The 21,066-nt window shown below is 38.3% G+C and overlaps 1 pseudogene; it reads left to right on the forward strand.

Moving 5' to 3' along the window:
- The first annotated feature begins 6,814 nt into the window (after positions 1 to 6,814).
- On the forward strand, positions 6,815 to 8,852 carry LOC140931676 (uncharacterized; annotated as a pseudogene).
- Positions 8,853 to 21,066: the final 12,214 nt, after the last annotated feature.

Raw genomic sequence — 21,066 nt, forward strand, 5'->3', positions numbered from 1 at the left:
AATAGGGAAAAAGTATCAAAGATTTCCTTCAGATAGACGTATTTAGAGAGTAAATCATTGAAATCTGGACAAGTAGAGGGGTTAGTTTCTGAGAAACATTCACCAACATCATCATGTAGCTCAGCGGAATCCATCCATTTTTCTGTCAATTTTAGTCAATGCATTCCCTTGTCACTTCCGCATTACCAGTGCGTTGCTCTACCAACTGAGCTATGAAGCCACACATTGGGAGCGAGGACAATTTATTGATGCGGAGGTCATGCAGAGGTCACGGGTTCGAATCCCGCTGAAGCCCTGATTTTTTCAGGCTTCTTCTTTCCAATTGCTTAAATTGGAAAATTTACTGCGATGATCATTCTTCACTTTCATCTACAACCGCAGTTCAAAATGAATTATTTCATGTATACTTCACATCAATATGAAGCAACTTACAGATCCACTTCTTTATAAAAGCATCATGAAAAAGTGAACTAATAACAGAGATCAGGCCATCCAGATAAGAGAGGATAACAGTTTCTTCAAATTATACTGCTGAATGCGTTTCAAACACCAAAAAAGAAGTAGGCCCTCTTCTGATTTCCTTCAATCCAGCTTGGGGAGCAAGGATGGCACGGTGGTGAGAGCACTCGCTTCCCACCAATAAGTCCTGGGTTAGAGTCCTGGTGTTGACACCAGATGTGAGTTGAGTTTGTTGTTGGTTCTCTCCTTTGCTCCGAGAAGTTTTTCTCTGGGTACTACGGTTTTCCCCTCTCCTCAAAAACCAACATTTCCAAAGTCCAATTTGACCAGAAATCAAGTAGGTGAAGAACCATCTAGTGGAAGTGCTAGCTCTAAATTGTTATTTATTCATTTATCTTATTTACCATTGCAACACCCATGCAATTCTTCTTTCAGTTGCCTGAAACATAACATTAATGTAACTGCTGAAGGTGACGTTTCTTTCCCGTATGCGACAGCATTCAACCTCAACAACAAGAATGGATATCGATGAAGTTGATAATAATGGCTTTGTTAGATCGTTGGTTGGTTTAAACTGAATTATAAACTTTCAAAATGTAAAACTACTACCAAGCAACAAAACAAACCAAAAATGAAACTAAATCACAGACTGAAACTTACATTGTGTAGCACTGTCAACTATGAAGAAAGAAAACTCTGCTGATGTAGAAGAAAACTGCACGATATGACCTCCACTAGGTGAAACTAAAAAAGTGACTAAATAATTCTAGAACTTCAACTTAACCCAAAAAATAAAGATGCAAATGAATGCACTACTTTTCCCGAGGGGGCCTGATTAGAGGTGGCTATTGTTCTTGGGTGTTAGATACAAAAATTAACATCACCCTTAATTACTTATCCAGCAGTTATATCCCCTGCTACGAAGAACTGCCTTCACAGATGAAAAGGGTAACAGCCAGAAACCATCGTTCAATTCAACAAAATTCACAATAAATTACTTACATTTGATGAATTGCCAATCTGCTTGCTACTCAAACAACAAAATTAAATTAACCTTACAAATAACAAAATGCAAAATGTCAATCGCTAGCCTATGTAAGAGAAGTTAAAATAAAATCTCTTTACCCTCCACCACTTTCTTGCCCATTTTCACTCTCTTCATCACTTTCACATGCACTGTCATCACCACCATGAAACGCGTTGTAGATATCTGCTTTTCCTTTAAAGCTCAGTTTTCCCAGAAGAATCTCAAATTCCAAATTTGACAACAACTTCTTGTCAAACAGTTTTTCTTCTGTAAATAAAATACTCAAGTGTACCCCAATCTTCATCATAAAACTTTGTCACCTATAGTATGATACCTGTAGTGCTGAGTAAAATTACACAGTCTGTTGGAGCATATTTTGAAAATACGACATCCTATAAATGTTCTCTTCATGACACGATAAACAATCACATTTATTGCCCTTGTTAGTTAAGCAGTCAATTTCTAACCACACACACGAAGAACTGACTTGTCCAACAATAGCACCATTGCCAAAGCCAACTCTCCCTGCTGTACATACGACCCATGCAGTTCCCTCCATAAAGTGTCTTCCCTATTGACGTTATACAATGATTGAACATTGCTTGCCAGCGCAACTGAAGTTTCTGCATCAACATGAACACATCCCACAACAGACTTTCCCACTTGTTGCAAATTCAAATAGTCTTCGCGCAAAATTTGGGAAAGTCACTGGGATATTGCAGGAGTTAAAAAATGGCCCTAGTAAAAACTGAGAGATTGTTTATGCCCTATATCAAAGCACTAAGCATTTTCGCAGAGAGCCCTATGAAAACTTCTGTCTGAGATTGTGTCTGAGATCACAATTGGGACAGCCTCATTACCATAGTTAAATTAGTTGGTTCCAGGCTATAGACAACCATGCATAACATTAACACATACCAGATACCTGCTTTCAATTAAATATTGTAACAAGAGCTGGGCGAAGCATTGAGAAAACAACCTTGTTAACCCTCACAGAAGACTGAAACAGACAGTTGTTACAAAGTGAATTGCTCTCTGAACAGATAACAAGACACGCATTTGCGGGAATACAGAATCAATTATTGTTACATCAACGTAGCATGATATACAGGACCAATGAAATGGAGGTGCCCAACAGAGACGGTGAACTGACATTTTATAATCTTTCTTATGCAAGAAAACAAAAACAACAAACCGTTTATTTGCAGCAAGGTTGACCATTGTTATTCTGCCCAGGCAAAAACCATGAGCGTCAAGTTCAAGACTGGTTGATCAAAGACATCGCCCGCTTTTTAAAGCAATGAAAAGCAAAGGAATCAATGCGATGAAAGAAGCAGCTACCCCTAACTCCAAACGAACAGAAGAGATATGTTAATGTTCAGAGCTATTTTAACAACTCCAATATGACTATTTTGGAGAAGAAATGCTGCAATCCACAGTTACGCAAATATTGACTGACAATGAAGTCAGAGAGGCTGACATTTGTTTCAATTTGTTTGAAACCGTTGAAGAATATGACATTAATATTTCAAATGGGGACGAAAAAAGTGACAATGAACAGTCAAACTTTGATTTAGGTTTTCATTTTCTATATGCTTAACCTCAACATTTTTGTTGATTCAAAAGCCTTCTTCATTTTACATTCATAAAAGGTAATTTTTTCCAGAACAATGTAAGGTAACTACCACCAGTAATTAATAGAATAATGTTGGTAGAAAAACACAAAAGAAATCTTTTTTTCCTTATGCTTTCAACCTCGAGGTATCAATGTCATCAATTAACCAGCAATCCCTTATTCCACTCAAACCCTTTGTATCCAGCTTTCAACATTGTTTGAATGGGAGAAATGGAAATACTGATCAATTGTTGGGCGGATAATTGCAAATTAACTTTCGAATTTTGCCATTATGTAGTCAACAGAGTACTTTCACAAGCGAAAACTCAGGAACACAAATTCCAAATACACACCATACACAAACTTCAAACCACAAAATTTCCTATACAAATCATGTATAATGAAAAATGCTCGCACTAATGTCCTTTGAAAACAAAACAAACCAACACCTTTCGCTCACTCCATTTACTACGTTTGCCGTTGACAACCTGAATAAAAGACTTGACAAATTCTTTCCATGTTCATGCAGATATTACATGACAATGACCAACAAAAATATTGCTGCCGTGACGGAATCAATCAATCAATCAATTTACTAACATCAGTACGTGGGATGGGGTTGCCCTAATCATCCGAGCCAGAAGCTCATGTATGAAACGTATGACAATGACAATACTAAGTAAATAAACATACAATACATTTGAATAAATATATACGTCTTGGAGAGCTGTAAGCGACCCAAATTCTGCAATGGGAAACTGTATATTGAGGGCATTCTTCAAAACAACTAACTATAATAACAAATTTCCATGTTATGACATCATTATCGGCCGATCTTAAGAAGAAAAATTGGGAGTTAGTTTTAAACAGTAATGATTGTAATGAGAGCCTCTCTAGATTCTGCAATATTCAATAGAGTAAGTAACAAACATGCCCCTCTTAAAATTTTGAACATTAGAAATAAATCCTTTAAGCCTTGGATAACGTCTGGCATAAAAAGCTCTCTGAAAAAGTGTGATAAGTTTTACAAAAACTGGCTCTTAACGCATGATTTAACATGGTATAACAAAAATTGTATTGGGACAAAGTAGTTTCTATAAATAAGTACTATCATGAACTTTACTACAATTCAGTATTAACTAACTCTGATAATACTAAAAAAATGTGGGATAATAGTAACTACATTATAAACAAGAAACGTCCCGTATATATTATTACTCATAAACAGAGGAGTTCAGACATGTAGAAAAAGGTCCACTTAAATGAATCTTTCTGACAAAGACCATTAAAAAACAAAAATAAACAAATAAATAAAAACCTCACCTTCTCATGGATTTTTCTTAAAGAATTATAAATTCCTTGTGGAGCATTACCCACGCTTTACTTACATAAAAATTGATCGTTCTTAATGATGCGATTAAAAATAATAGCAAAAGTAATCTTTTAGTTATGAGAAAACAGAAAAATGAGGTGTGTTGGGACTTTCGGCCAATCATTTTGATTTCCTGTTGAAAAAGCCAAGCAGCTGAATGTTTTCATTATTTGATTTGTTATATGTAAAAAAAATGTATCAATGATAGGACAAATGATAAGCTTCTAAATGGCTGTTGCATTGTACATCTGTTTTAGCCAAGTACGTCCCAAGTTTAATTTTTCAGTAATGACAGGAGCTTACTAAGTTGCTGTAATACTTGTTTAATTTTTAGATTTTTTTCTACTGAAATAATTTGTGGTTTAGAGTTTATACACACAAAAGGAATTATTCACAGGTAAATCAGGAAGAATACTTTTTTTTGTTCTTTGTCTAATGAACTAGGGATTTAAAGCTGGAAAATAAATTTTAAGTGCAAATCAAACATGAGAACTAGTGATAAGGATAATACAAGAGTACAAAAAGAAATATTACCCTTAGTTACGCAATACAACCCATCTGTGCCTAACCTTAAACACATTTTAATGGAGAAATGGCATCTTATAGAATCACAACCTAAACTTAAAGAAATGTTTAAAGAACCTCCAATTATTTCTTATAAGAGAGGCATTTCATTAAGAGATATACTGGTTAGAGCCAAACTGTAGTTAATCTCTTTAACACTACGTGTAGATAAGTAATTACATTCATGCGACACTTGCGGGATCTGTGAATGGCCTGTCACTATTTATCTACCATAACACATGTACATTTTTCAACAATATCTACTACAATATTCGAGCCTAGACCATCTCCTTCCGGGAAATACCAGCCAGCCCATGTAGGAACCTACTAACACTTCTCAATCAGAGAATGGAATAATCGCATGGCCATAAAACAGAACAACAAACATGTAAAGAAACACAACCTACACCAGGATCGAAGCATCAGAGACTTTATTGGCCAACCTCAATGGGCCAATCAGAGAATGCTATTTTCGATCCAACACTCTGTTGCACACTGGTTTAAAACTTGTGAACATGGCCGAACAAACACGAGTTCTGCTATAGGAACGAAACTGGTCTTGCTTAAGAATCTCAGAGAAAAAACACCAAGTAAGAGAGAGAAATATGAGCGACACAGAGACTTCCCAAAGTATCCTTGACAACAACGGTCTACTCATAACAGAACCAGCGAACGAAGAACCAGACCAGGAAGTCGAGGACGAGCTATTACAATCTGCGTCAGAAGACGAAGATAAGGATATTCAATCTCCAACCCCACCAAACGAGCCAGTGAACAGACTTACGAAGAAATCAGAATAAAAGTCAAGCAGAAAACATCCTTTTGTGATAGAGAACCGATCCAGCCACAGTAAAGAACACCCTGCCAAGATAGCCCACCATACGAGTAACTCTGAAGAAGCAATTAGGAAAAGAATTAAGAATTCAGAGTAGGCTATTCTCAAACTTGAGACACACCGTCAGAAACAAACTTGCCCTAAGACTTTGCGCTATGACGCCAGAGCTAAGATACAAGCTGACAAAGGTTTTAAAGAGGAAGTCAAAACGATCAGAAAACAGGCAGAACAAAAACTGTTAGGAGCGTTCATTAACTTTCACCACAGGAACATTGACTCCAATAAGAGACATTTAAACAAAGTTTCTCACAAAAAACGCCTGACAGAGGCGAACAAGAAAGCTGTTAATCGTTCAGAGCACGACAGTACTCTAGATTTTACACTAGATAAGGCACCAGAAATGAATATACTTAAACAGCAAGCACAAAACATTCAGCAGCAATTCAAACTTATGCAAGAGATGATGTCAAATCTTAAGAAAGCCAGCAACAAAGATGTTTCAACTTATCCATGTGTTCTTACTGAGTCCTTTAATGGAAAAGAGAGAATCTAGAATAACTATAGAATCACAACCTAAACTTAAAGAAATGTTTAAAGAACCTCCAATTATTTCTTATAAGAGAGGCATTTCATTAAGAGATATACTGGTTAGAGCCAAACTGTAGTTAATCTCTTTAACACTACGTGTAGATAAGTAATTACATTCATGCGACACGCTTGCGGGATCTGTGAATGGCCTGTCACTATTTATTTACCAGTTGGTGAACGGTGATGTATTTCGTGGTCTTTTTCAGTGGCCATCCTGGGCAGAAGGTTCCTTTTGGAAGAAGCCAATGACAGATGAAGAATGTTTCAAGATGATGCTTTTTTTTTCGCCAAAGGTCTGGACCCTTGTCTTCCTGCCCTGGGGTTCCTCAGCACTGCCGCAATGACCAAAAGAGGATGCAGAAGAGAGCAAGACCAGTAGACTGGATTATTGCAAACATGGATGCTGAAGGACATGTCTGGTTCTATTTCGACATAATATACACATTAATATATTTTAGTTTAAAATTGGGGGGAAAGTGTACTGGAAATACTCCAAATGTAATCAAAGCAGGTAACAAAGATGTAAGGAAAAAAGGGAATCGTGGGGCTTCATGTGAGCTGTGTAACAGGTAATTTTTTAAAAAAGAGGAAAGGCTATTTTGAAATATATTATGGAACTCAGTGATAGCGGTGTTAAATGACGTGTTGTTATTTTGCCTTTAATCAAACCATCAGAAAAAACTGTGGTTTACTTACTGATCATACTGTTAAGGTTTTCATTGGAACAACTCTTGCACACACGAGACTGCCTAGAATCCCCAGAGTCCTTACATTGGTTGGTCAGCAGTGAGGTCACCAGGATGACATTGTCGATTGTCAACAACAAAGCTTTTCCCTGACAATGTCGTCAAGATTGCTCTGAAAACAAATCTTCCAAGATGTCAATTTTGGGGAGCAGTTAGGTCCTTGTTCCTTGTTTTCATTTCATTAAAATACATTTAAGCTTCAAGTTCCTATAGATAGTTATTATTGAGTTTGTTATTGCTGTTGGCAGAGTCTTGTTTTGGGTGAGCTCTGCTTCCTGGGATACCAAATAATTATTACAATTCCAGTTTTTAACATAGCCAAAAACGACACAAAAAAATAACCTAAGACAAAAATTTATTATAACATATACACAGAGTTTTGCAGGGCTTATATAGGATCTTTGCTTAAAAAACGAGGCATACACAGTGTGCAGAGTGCTTGTTTCTTCGAGTGCCTTATGTCAGATCTTTGCTTAAGGACGAAGAATACACCCTGTGCAACACACTTGTTCCTTCCAGTGGCTTATGTCGGATCTTTGTGTAAAGAATGTGGCTCATGTTTGATCTTTGTTTTTGTGAACTAATGAGATGCATTTTCCACTCGACAATTCTGTCTGTCAGTTCAAGACAACTTGTCCACTCAACAATTTAGATGCCATCACTTGTCAACTCATGAGATGCATTTTTCCCTCAACAATTCTGTATGTCAAGTCGCAACAACTTGTCCGCTTGTACAAGTTGTAAAAAGCATTTTTCCACTTGCATCATGTCAACAGTATTGGACATGACTGACAGGAAGACTGTACTGGTTGCTGCTAGATGAAATATCTGTAGAAAATGGGTTACCAGTAGTACTTCTTGGAAGCAGTGTCATAGTTCCTGAAACCTTAAGAAGCAACATCTTGCAGCAAATCCACAGAGGACATTTTGGAAAAGAAAAATGCAAGCTCGGAGCCAAATCCTGTGTTTACTGGCCGAGCATCTATAGACAAATAGAAAGCCTTATAAACTCATGTAGCGTGTGCCAGAAGCATTAGTTCACATTGTCAGAGAACTCAGCAACCTCACAACTGGAGCTGTTTTTATAGAAATAAAGAGGAGATTCGCAGAAACTGGAATTCCAAAAACTCTACCGTGCAACAACGGGATTCAATTTACCTCCATCATGTTCCAATAACTGGCAAGCCAATATGGCTTTGAGATCGTAATGTATTCCCCTCACTATCCATGTGGCCATAGATTTGTAAAATCGTCAAGTCCAGACAATGAGGAGCTCTATCTTAAAGTGTAGAGACCAGGAAAGACATAGATCTAGCCCTGCTGGCATACAAACAACACCCCCAAGTCCCAATATAACATCCCCAGCAGAACTCCTAAGTGGTCAAATTTTTAAATCCACACTTCCTGGAAAGATCTACCCATCAAAAGACCAAGAAGACTGGCTGAAGGCGAGACAAGACAATCGGAACCATTATTACAACCAAGCCAGGGCGAAGTCATCTATGTACAAGATCCCGAGAGGGAGACATGGAGTTCCGCTGAGGTCGTAAATACAAGGAAATAAACCCTGCTCCTCAACTGTGGAAACCAACACTGGCTACTATGGCCCTCATAAGCATGCTGCGTTATTGGTCCCTTGGGATTAATGGCACTGGACCAATAGTAGGAACTGTTGTCTTTGACCATCACAAGGCAGTCGATTTTACTGACCATAATATCTTAATAGTCGTATTATAGACAAGTTATGCAAACTATATAGGCCTTGCAGCACTGTAAATTGGATTAAAGACTAGTCAAATCATTCCCAACGAACCAAATTAGCTGGAGGTTGCTTCTCTGAGTGGAGCCCAGTCCCGACCGGGGTACCACAGGGTACCAAATTTGGGCCGTGGTTATATATCATAATGATAAATGACCGTACTTTTCAATTCCCATTTCTATGGACAATTTTCTTGATGACACCTCGACTTCAGGGATCGTTCATAAGGGAGATGTTAGTAATGCTCACAGTATCTCAGCTCAGGTTATACTTTGGTGGCAGGAAAATAGCATGCACCTCAATCCAGACAAATGTAAAGAGGTCAGGTTTTCGTTTGCTCATAACCCAGAAGAGTTTCATGCAGATGTAGTAAAGGGCAGAGAGCTAGAAGTTGTAAAGTAGCACTAAGCTACTTGGGCTTACTATAAGTGACAACTTAAAATGGAATGCTCATGAAAGCTACTAAAAGACTATGCTTTATAGTAAAACTAAACGAGCACAACTGCTGCCAGTAGATTTACAGTGTAGCTCTTTTTTACACATATGTATGATCTACAATTGACTATGCAATACCAGTATTCTATAATGCCCAGCCACAGTATTTTATTAATGAGCTCGTACACATAAAAAAGAGGTTCCTATTAATGATTCTGTCCTGCTCGAGCTACAGCAATACTTGCAAATTTTTTGGCACAACACCTATGGTACATCACCATCACCAATTGTGCAGCAGATTTTTCAACATTATAACCTCTGTAACTTCTCTTCAACCTATTGCCACCTTGTAACAATCCTAGGCATAGACTGAGAAACAATCACACCTATAACATTCCACGTGTAGGTTGAAGAACTCTTATGCTCACAATGGCAAGACGCATGCTATTTTCAATTAAGAATCTGGACCGTTTTTTGAACACATTGTAAATATTTTCACATTCATAATTTTTTAATTCTGTTATATTTTAAATCATTAATTATTAATCAAAAAATAAATTATTGAAATATATATTTTATATGTTTTATATTATCTATTTTACTGTAATCACTTTCGAGAAATTTGTAATAGTGTTGTAAATAATTGCATAATTCAGCCTTCGGGCTGCAGGAGTGATTTTAATTAACTATCTATCTTGTGTTCACCTACAAGGCAATAAAATTGACCTCAGACCAAACAACTCAGCCAACAATCCAGCAAACCACAAGGAAGTACGATTACACTCAGAATGCTAATGCCTTTAAGCATTGACTCACAAGATCCCACCCCAGCAAAAACCAGAGAAGAGGCCAATAAAATCTTCCTTGGGTTGTGAAAACTGAGCGCCGGAAAGGTTTAAACTCTCACTCCAACTTCATTAGATATATCCCCTTTTGAGTGACTTTAACTGCTTTCTTTGGAAACAGAAGTTGAAGTTACTATAAAGATGACTTAGATTTGAAGGATTGACTTTTGTTTCGTTATTAACCATGTTTATTGTTTAAGAGAAGGGGATGTAACAAAGCCCCTGCAGTATTATGCAGCAGTCCATTGTTTCTTCTGAGCCTAATCAGTGTTAATTGTATCAGCATTGTTTGCATGCCCATTGGCTAAGTGCTACTAGCATATACTGTAGATACACACTTGGGTATGGCATAATGTATTCATTTGGGGTGTACACTTCAATCATACAAGCCGTGTCAAAGACTTATTATTAAAGCATCACACACCTCCTGATGTTTTTCCCATCATTCCTGACTAAGTAACATAGTTCCATTCAGAATAATAGACACATACATTGTTACAGTCAAGTGCTCTTTTAACAAAGTTTTGTTGGCAAGTTCCTTTAACCGTTTCACTCCCAAGCCGGCCAGAACCGGTCACTAAGAAATGTGCCATTATTCCCAAGCCAGCTGGAACTGGCCGCTGAAACAGCCTTTGTTTCGATGCCCTCTCACCTCCCCCGTAAGGCTAGAAACTCTGAACAAAAGGTGTCCCATTGTTTTAGACATTTCAGCCAATCATATTACAGCTACTGCGCATAATAAACTCATGGCCTGAGGGAGCTAGAGAGAGGTGAAAACATAACATTCAAAACGTCAACACTGATCAACATGGCAGTACGGGATGGAATTAACGATAAAGACTACAGTGAAATATTTGGACATTGCAGTGAAGAATTAGATTGAAAGGATTCATGTTTTAGCTTAAGCTATGGGAACCAAAATATTGTACAATTCACGAAATATTTCGCGTCGTGAAAGAAATTTTCCACTTGTTTCCTACACGCACTACCGCTAGGTTTGTAGTTCCTTTACGCAGATCTGTAGGTAAGTAGATGTTTTTATGCTCGGTTCGTTGGGAATTATGTGCGCGAATAGAGGTTACGTAATGAGTACTGCATTCAGGCGTGTTCATCACGCTTATTGTTGGGTTGTGTTTAAATAGGTTCACCACGTGTTGTGGTCTTACTTTAGGTCATTTCAGTGGGTGTAATCGACCGTCACTTAGGTTCTTGCTTGCTTATCATGTCTGACAAGGAAGGCATGGAGGATCCCAAAGTTGTCTCTGTTGGGTCTTTTGAAGACTTAAGGTCTTACTTTGATCAAAAATTTACACATTTAAAGCGTGAGCTTTCTGATGATCAACTCAAATCGTCTTCATCCTTGGTGAAGAAACTTAAGACCGAAACGAGCTTAAGCTTCAAGTTTAGCGGCAACAAGAAGCAGTTCGAGTTTAATACTGAGACTTTGGAGCACGTCACTCAGTCTTTCTTTTGTCGATTCGCTGAAATCTCTGGTCAATCTTGAAAACTCTGAGAATCATCAAGTTTCAGCGCTGATTCTTAAGCTCGACGATTCCCTCAACGTTGCTTCAAAGGCCATAAAGCGAAGAAACAAGCTCATCAGAATAGCGGATAAATCGGAAGCTGGCTGGGCCGCAGTCGACGAGTATCTTTCTGACAAAGTCGCTTCTGGTTCTGAGGACGTAAAGAAGATCCATGCTGCGAAGCAGAGGGCGTTGCGAAAGAAGAAGAACGCTCGCAGTGCGAAGTCGGGACAGAAGTTGAGTATTTTATCTGTTATTCTTATTCGTTTCCTTTGCCCGTTCTTTATTTTCTTTAGCGTTTAGGAGGTCGTATTATACCACTGCCGACCTATTCCTCCTATACAATAAATTCATTATTGTGTATTTGCTTGTGTGTGTTTCATTATTACAGAGTTTAGAGCATAAATAAGTTATTTTCGGTACCCAGTTTAGAAAATAAGTGTTTTTACATTCGTGTAAAACTATTTCAGTTGATTTTTGGGGAACATACACAGGCATTGTAAAACTTACTAATGAAGTGTGCATTAGCCGCAGAATAAAAGAGTTCTTCACTCAAGAGATTTGTAGTCCTTTAACCGTTTAAAAAATTCAAAAAAATCAACCACCGATTACGGATTAGCTAGCATAGCCTCTTGTTTATCACCAACAAGTATTAGCGGAGACCAATTCAGGGAAACCTTTGGAAATTCGGACGAGGAATTTGATGAAAATGATTCAGACATCAACTTCACAGGCTTCGAGGCTAGGCGGGATGAAGAAAGCCACAGGGAAAGTGAGAAAACAAGCAGCGAAACAAGCGAGGATTCCATCGAAGCAGAAACTCCATGGAGGATCGAACTTTCAAACTTTGAAGTGAGCGAGTTTTCTGAACCTGGATTACGTTTTAACCTTCAGGACAATGCCAAGACGGAACGTTATTTCTTAAATGTTTTTGGAGCAAACAGTTGATCTGATAGTCAAAGAAACTAATCAATATGCCCACCAGAGTCTTAGGAACAATCCTGCTCGACTCGCCACTTGGAAGAATGTTTCCAAAGAGGAACTGAAAGCGTACTTTGGCGTCTGCGTGATTGTGGGAATAAATCAACTCCCCAGAATTGCAGACTACTGGAAGGACAACCCTTTCACTGGAATTACAGGAATTAAACAGACAATGACAAGAAACCGCTTTCAAGGAATTTTCCAACTTTTACATTCCGCTGACTCGATGTGAACTCCAGCGCGCGACGAGAACGGCTATGACCAATTGTACAAGGTCAGAGCGATGTTATTCGCCCAACAAACATATTGTCATAGACGAGGGCATGATTGCTTTTAAAGGCAGACTTTCGTTTCGACAATATATGCCGGCAGAGCCGACAAAATGTGGCATAAAAGTGTGGATGGCCGCGGACTCGAAGAATGGCTACATAATAAATTACAATGTTTACCTTGGAAGTGAGGAAGGCGTTCGAAGAATTCACGACTTGGCTACGATGTAGTCATGAAAATGATTCAGCCCTACAAGAATAAAAATCATCATGTTTATTTTGTAATTTTTTTTCAAGTCCAGTGCTTTTGGAGTACTTAAAGCTGCAACAAACTTATGCTTGTTCCACTGTTCGATACAACTGTAAAGGCTTGCCGGCTTGTGCGTCAAACAAGCTAACCAGACCTTACCAACTTGTTCAGGCCCAAAAGGGAAACATTGTTTTCACTAAATGGCACGATAAAAGAGACGTTGCTGTTCTTGCCACTAATGTAAGGAGCAGGAACTTAGGTAGGTAACTAAGTTTCTATCAGAATTCATGGTCAGAAAGGTTTTTAGTACTAATCAAACTACAACCATAAGAAAGGTTGCATGATTTTAAAAGCATGATCATTTTGAATTCGTAAATATTGGGGAAAACATCATGGATGTGCATCTTAGAGGAATGTACAAGGCGGATGTAGAATATGAAGGGCAATAATATTATTAACTCATTCTTGTCACACTCCACAGTTTATTGGTCCATATGGATCAATAATGTGAAAATTCATAAAACATTTGTGTTACCTTCAAGTGATGTCGAACTTTCCATGAAGGAAAATTGTAGAATTAGCCAATCACTGGCCATGTTTCATTGCAGTCAGTTTAACATTATTCACACTGAATTTTCAGGTGGGCACATGATTGTGAGCATAATAAGTTGAGTTTGAAACAAGCCTGTGTTGGTGAAACAAGCTCAGAAGAAGCAACACCTCCAACCTTCAAAGGAGATAGCAATCCACAAGGCATATAAAGTAGTGAAGAAAGTGAACTAGATCACCTTCTCCCCAAAGAAAGCAAAAATTCAAGGTAAGCGACAACAACAGTTTCACTTCTGACACCACACATGTAAGAAGTAACAGAACATTATGTATGAATTCTTGCTTATCTCTTTAAACATTTAACATTTTGGGGTAAATAGCTCTGTAGTTTTGGTTAGAAATCTCTTAAAGGGGCATAAGAGTAAAATGATTTGATGTTCCGTGGTTCTCAAGCTGGCTTAAGATCACCTCTAAGGAGATCAAAAAGTTGATTGCCCTTCTTTTACATTTTGGTTTCGTCAAAGTTCGTGGCAGTGTAGACAGGAACTGGATTACTGAGACATTTCGCCATGGTCATGTCACTGGAAAAGTAGACTGCAGAGGGTTGGTGGACAGCTGTTTAGGTTCCACAGCCCAGGGCTACTGGGAATTACAATAAGTACATGAATGCAGTTGACCAATCTGACCAGATCTTAGGCACAGAATGTGGTAAGCAAGTGCATAACGTAGTGGAAAACTCTTTTTTTATTGATATGGCAGTAGTAAATAGATCTATTTTGTTCAAGGAAAACCAGGCAGGATGTTCAGATGAGCAACCAGCTTTGAAGTGCACAGTTTATTAACTTTTCTTTATACCCAGGGATCTGGGTCAATATTGTTTTATTTTGTGAAAATTTGTGACATTAATTACGCTAATTTATGACAATATCCACCTAAGATTCCAGATTCAACACAACTTTTTGAGGAAGACACCAAAATTGTTCTCTACAACAAAAACTGTCCAGAGAGGTGGACAACTTGAGAATGTAAAGGCGGGGCCCTTTGTTTGACCTTTGACCCCCAACAACGACAACTACTTTTGCTAGTAGCTACAACAAGGTCACCTACATATGTAAAAAGTCCCTTTCATCCCTTAACCAAATCCAATAAACATATCCTATTGCCATTCATAATGCTATTTCCAATAACCAAGTTCTTTACATGCCTTTTTCAGACTTGTATACTAACAATACATTGACTCTTAATGTTAAGAAGACCAAGATAATGCTTAATAATAATAATAATGATAATGATAATAATAACAGTAATAATAATAATACGGGTAATAATAGTAATAATAACAATAATAATAATATAGGTTCTTATTAAGAGCATTTCTATCCTCAATGTGCTTTACAATGATACGAAAAAGAAGAAAAATCTCTAAAATAATCAATGGAAATATTCCTTGAATAAAAATGTTTTAAGTTTTGCTTTAAATGTAGCAACACTTTCTGAATTTTTAATATATTTTATGGCTGGGGTGCATATTAGCGAATGGGATGATGACAACTCATTAACACCGTTCAACAAAAGAACCAGGGACTCAGCCAAGAAATTTGCATCCTGAAAGAGCTGTTGAACAAAGAAGCAAAAATGCTTAAAAAGGTCTCTGAGGAAAGGAACTCTTACATAACGGCTTTGTGCGTAATGACTAAAGGGATCAACAAGCAAAGTCAATTTGACACCAAGAAGCAGACCAAAGCACAAGACCTGACTTCTTAGAGCAAAGTAAGAGGAAGCAGACAAACTAAACCAACCTTACCAACAGAAAATCAACATGAAAATCTGCAGGTAAACAATTCCAAGAGCACAGGTCCCGCAAACAAGGTGGCAGTGGTTATTGGAGATTCAATGGTAAAGCATGTGCAGGGAAGGAACATTGGAAGGAGAGTTGGTCACGAGGTAGTTGTCAAGGCATTTCCAGCAGCAACAACCGCTGATATGAAATATCATCTGAAGCCACCGCCAAGCAAACTGGTGGAAACAAAATCAAAGATGGGAAAATGACGCATTTTTTACCCTTTGCACGGCTTCATCCTTGATTTTGGGGGGAAGGGGGTTTGCTGTTCAATTTTATTCTGTCCAAGATTGTCCAAAACTGAGACTGGCATTACCCAAAGCATAGTGTATAGTAATCATGACTTAAAAGTTGTGGTCGCAAGATTTTGAAGCTTAAGAGCCAATGTCTGTAATTTTCGAGAATCGGTTGACAGTCGTGAATTTTTGAATTTCCTCATATTTTGCCCACATAATCTCTATAGTACACTTATTTCAAAAATCGCAGTAAAACTTGTAACGGCTTTTTATTTTTTCCTGAATCGGGCAAAGTTTGAAAAACGCCAAATCGGCGCTCTTTCGAGTATGAAATTAGCGAAAATTAAGCATTTTCTTCGCGCTCGTACATAAAAATGGGATGATATCTCTAAATGAAATCAAGTCACAAGGAAAACAGAGACTTGTACTTTATAATTCTGCAATTATCTTTAGACAAGCTGTTTAAATGTGACTGTGTTGGCCGCAAGAAGAAACACGATTTCGGCTCTTTTCAAAAATGGCAAATTTGACCTAACTTTACCATCGAAAAAAACAACTGATACATGGAATTTCAATATGAAACAAACACTATTTTAAAGCATATCCTTTGCCGTTTCTTGTGTTAAAAAATTTGTGGCGGCATTACAAAAGTGCGTCGCTGAGACACTGAAACGTGCAGCGTAGTTTCGCACGTTCGAACGCTGAAAACAAGCTAGGCGCGAGTGTAGGCACACAAAAGTATTTGCTAATTTACCTTGTTTTACAAGGGGCACATTACGGGAAGCTCTAAAAATCTTTTGAAAAACGATTTTCAATTTGATAGTCATAAAAAAGAACTAAGTAGATTAACACTGCATTTGATTGCACGCAAGTAGCTGAAAAAGACAACACTGTTAAGTTCTCATGGACTTTAAACATTGACCTCGAGTTTCTGCACCTAAAATAAAGCCGCTAGAAACGGCGTGCTAGCTCTAAATGGGATTCGACATCTCTAAGAATTACTTACCACAGTCGTTTCAACCGCAAGTGGCCGCAGTTTGCCGAAATCTTCCCTCGTTTAGCCTCGGACTAAACGCTGTGATGCGTGATGAAAGCCCGTGCGTAATTTGAGTCTGGTCACGCAACTGTACAGACAAGGATAAATCATTGCACGAGTGTACAATTAACACTGTTTTTTTTAGTTTTATGTTTTATATTCCCAAAACATGTCGAACTTAACTTGATTTTAGGATGTCACCAGCCGAAACTCAAATAGAGAAAGAAAACAAATAGAGTAAGCCGAGTCTGAAAAACTTTTCACACTAGTTTTCTTTTATTTGCACTAAGCCTTCTGTGCCTTTGCTTGTAATAAACTAATCTTTACCCCGCTTAGCGTATAGACTTCTTTAATGAATTGAGGGATTTAGGTACACACGTATGCCATATGCAACATGAAGGTAGAGCAGGGAAATGGAAACGAGTAAAACTGTTTAAAGAAAATTGGCCAATGCTCCGCAAAAGAACATTCCTGAAAAACCACAAATCGAAAATGGACAATGGACACATTTGATGAGCGAAATACAAGTATTTAACATGTTTAAATTACTGAAAGTAGTATTGCTTTGCTCCTCTTCAGCAAGGGCAACTTCTGGCGAGACCTCAACCTGCTGTTGACGAATTGTACTGATCCCTCGCCCCCCGAAGAGAGGCCCTTAAAGGCCGGTCTACACAGTATGGGGTAGACCAGAATGCACGTACTGTTAGCTCCCGCCTGAAAAAAAAGTAGTCACCTGGGCCCGGTTGTTCAAACGTTGGATAGCGCTATCCACTGGATAAATCACTATCCAGTGGATAATTATTTGGGAAACCAATTGCGTTATCCACTGGATGGAGATTTATCCATCGGATAGCGCTATCCACCTTTTGAACAACTGGGGCCAGGCTCTATCCGCCACCATCCCCCCGGCACTTGTTCGCAGGCTAGAAAATAAACCAATTCACTGACAAGTTCTTTTTCATAATGTCAAAGTCCGTCGCGTAAATGAAAAAATGCTTTAAAGTGCCTCAGACATTTTACTTACTATCTTTCAACCAAATACGTTGCGGAGAAAAGAGATAAAAGGCTGAAAACAGCCTTTCATTTCGATTTAAAATTTCAGATGGAGAATGCCCTTTTCCTAGGTCTGCACCTGCAGTGACTTGTGTGCTAAAACTACTTCGTGGTGGTATCTCTCAGGCAAAAACAACCGCCTAGCGGAGAGGAGCGAGGCGAGAAGTCCGTGGCCATTTTCGAAAAGAAAAAGAAGTGTAAAGGCAGCACCTTCGTCGCTCAGAAAACGTATATAATTTTCTTCAGGCCGCACAGAGTTATCAATTAATGTGCCTTTACAGACCCCTTTTTAAATGAGCAGCCAGCATGGCCAGTAGGCTGTTCTGAAACGGTACAACGTGATTTGTTCTCCGCCACCCGGAACTAAACATTTAGCGGTGGTGAGGAAAAACTTTTATTTTTATGCGCCAATTTTGTGGATCAAACAAAGTCTGCTAGCTCTAAATGTAGTGATAAAGACATGAATTGTTGTATGTGTAGGGTTGATCCTAATGGAGAACCCAATGCCAACCAACCCACCCATCTCCTCCTCCTTCCCTAAAGTAGACTTTTCATGACGTTAGCATAATCACCTGAGACCTCTTGTAAAGTTCACTAAAATAATAGCAAGCACCTTCGTAGCCTGTTCACAGACCCTCTACTTTTTCATTAGAGATCGTCGATCTATTTTCTCTTTGGAGATCGTCGATTTTGCGTATGAAAATAAAAGCCGCGGGGGATTTATTGACCAGTAGAGCAAGGGGCTCTCTCTCGCGCGCTCGCTTCGCTCGCGTGCTCGTCTATTTTCGAAACGAAAGAGGAATGTAAAAGCTGCGCTGCACATTCGTCGCTCAGAAAACGTCTGCGTATATCATTTTCAGTTCAGGCCATACAAAGTCATCAATCAATGTGCCTTTATGGACCCCTCTATGAGCAGCCAGTAGGTTGATCTAGAACGGTACCACGTGATTTGTTGCACCGCTACCCGGAACCAAACATTTAGAGGTGGTGAGGAAAAACTCATATTTTCATGCGCCAATTTTGTGGATCAAACAAGATCACCTAACGTAAATGCAGAAAATCTTACTTTTATCATTAGCATGGTCGGGTCGATGTTTGGTTATTGCCCTACATACTCACGTGACTAACAAGTCAGGAGCATACCAAGTGGCTCACGACATCTTTTCGATGATCGCAATACATTCAGCATTACTGGGGCCACAGGCGCCACAAACCAAGTTTGAATATGTGCGCGATTCTATACGAAGATACAACAAAGACTTGCACCGTAAAACACTTATACCAGGAATTTATTTTCCGGCGCGTTATGCGTCACGCAGTTCCCGAATGTCATCTTCCCTCGTGTTGACAGATTGAAAACATATACAAACTTATCTTCGATTCTGCCGTGATGCAGAATTTTGTTAGCGGTACTGTGACCCCGTCTAGCATTTAAATTCAGGTAAGTAAATAACTTTTCTGATATTAAGGTTTCAATACGATTAAAACTATAGCAAGCGAGTATTTCGACAATATTCCCCTCTACTAACTGTGATTTGAACTGCGTATTCGTCTCTTCATTATGGTTTATCGCAAAAATCAGTTGAAAGGAATCATGTTAAACCGAACAGAAACGCCGAAATATAATCTGAAACCGTTACAACTCTGACTAGGATTTAAATGTCGAAGTAACTTAGGTTTGCGAAGGATTAATATGCCAAGCGTTGAAACTTGCTTGTTGCACGCGCTTTCCTGGTGTCAAAATACCCTTCAGGTTTTGGTCTCTCGACGGTGCGCATTTGGAATGCCGCCAGAAACATTTTAACACAAACAACAGCAAAGGATATGCTTCAATACAGTTCTTGTTTCATATTGAAATTCCGTGTACCAACTGGGTTTTTACGATGGTGAAGTTAGGTCAAATTTGCCATTTTTGAAAAGTGCTGGAACCGTGTTTCTTCTTGGGGCCGGTACAGTCACATTTAAACGGTTTATTTAAAGGTAACTGCTGAATTATAAAGTAGAAATATGTGTCTGTTTTGTGACTTGATTTCATCTACAGATATTATTCTGTTTTTATGTCCGAGCGCGAAGAAAATGCTGCATTTTCGCTAATTTCATACTCGAAAGAGCGCCGATTTCGAGTTTTTCAAACTTTGCCTGATTCCTGAAAAAATAAAAAGCTGATACAAGTTTTAACGTGATTTTTGAAATTAGTGTACTATAGAGATTATTTGAGCAAAATATGAAGAAATTCAAAAATTCACGACTGTCAACCGATTCTCGAAAATTACAGACATTGGCTCTTAACACTTTGAACACAAACCTGGCTGCATCAAGCCCTAGGATTTCACGGTAATGATCATTTCCGCTACGATCTTAAACTAATAGAACCCAAAAATAGTTTCCCAGTGACCTGTCCTGATATATTCAGACTGACGGATGAAAATACACAAATAAAGTATTTTTCCACTCAGATTCTTAACCAGTACAGCAATTCTTTATGACAAAGCTTGAGAACAAACGAAATTTTGAAAAGAACGTTACCGTTTTTCTTTTCCACCATCTTGACTCGTTCCCAAAATCCATTGCATGTTACTGATGACTCGCGCATGAAAGATATGTTACAGTTAACAGCAGCGATTGTTATGGCTTCCAGTACCGAGAAAAAAATGTACGACTCCAAAAGTTTAAAAACAATTAGAATGTAGTCTTTTAGTGACAATTTCACTGTGAAACTGATGATGAGGCCCGAATCTCTTTATAAAGACAAGATCTGTAGCCAACATTTCAAGTGAGTATACTTCTTTAGTTCGATTGAAGAGGAGTCTGGAGTTTTTGACACTTCAGTGCACACATTTAACAATTAAATTGTCCTGACATTTTAAAAATAGACATTGAAGTTTTTTGCAAATAATAGTACAAACTGATGTTCTTTAATTTTAAAGTATGTTTAACAACATGTTTCTGTACATTAAAAGAAATAAAAGTGCGTTCCCATGAATTTTCCCAGAACCAAAAAATTGTTACCGATAGTTTCCCATGATCTCTGGGCACCGAACCGAAAAATTTTTATCCATGGGATTTGAAATCCTAGAGCTTGCT

The sequence above is a fragment of the Porites lutea genome, chromosome 3, assembly GCF_958299795.1.
Source record: "Porites lutea chromosome 3, jaPorLute2.1, whole genome shotgun sequence".
Taxonomy (NCBI): Eukaryota; Metazoa; Cnidaria; class Anthozoa; order Scleractinia; family Poritidae; genus Porites; species Porites lutea.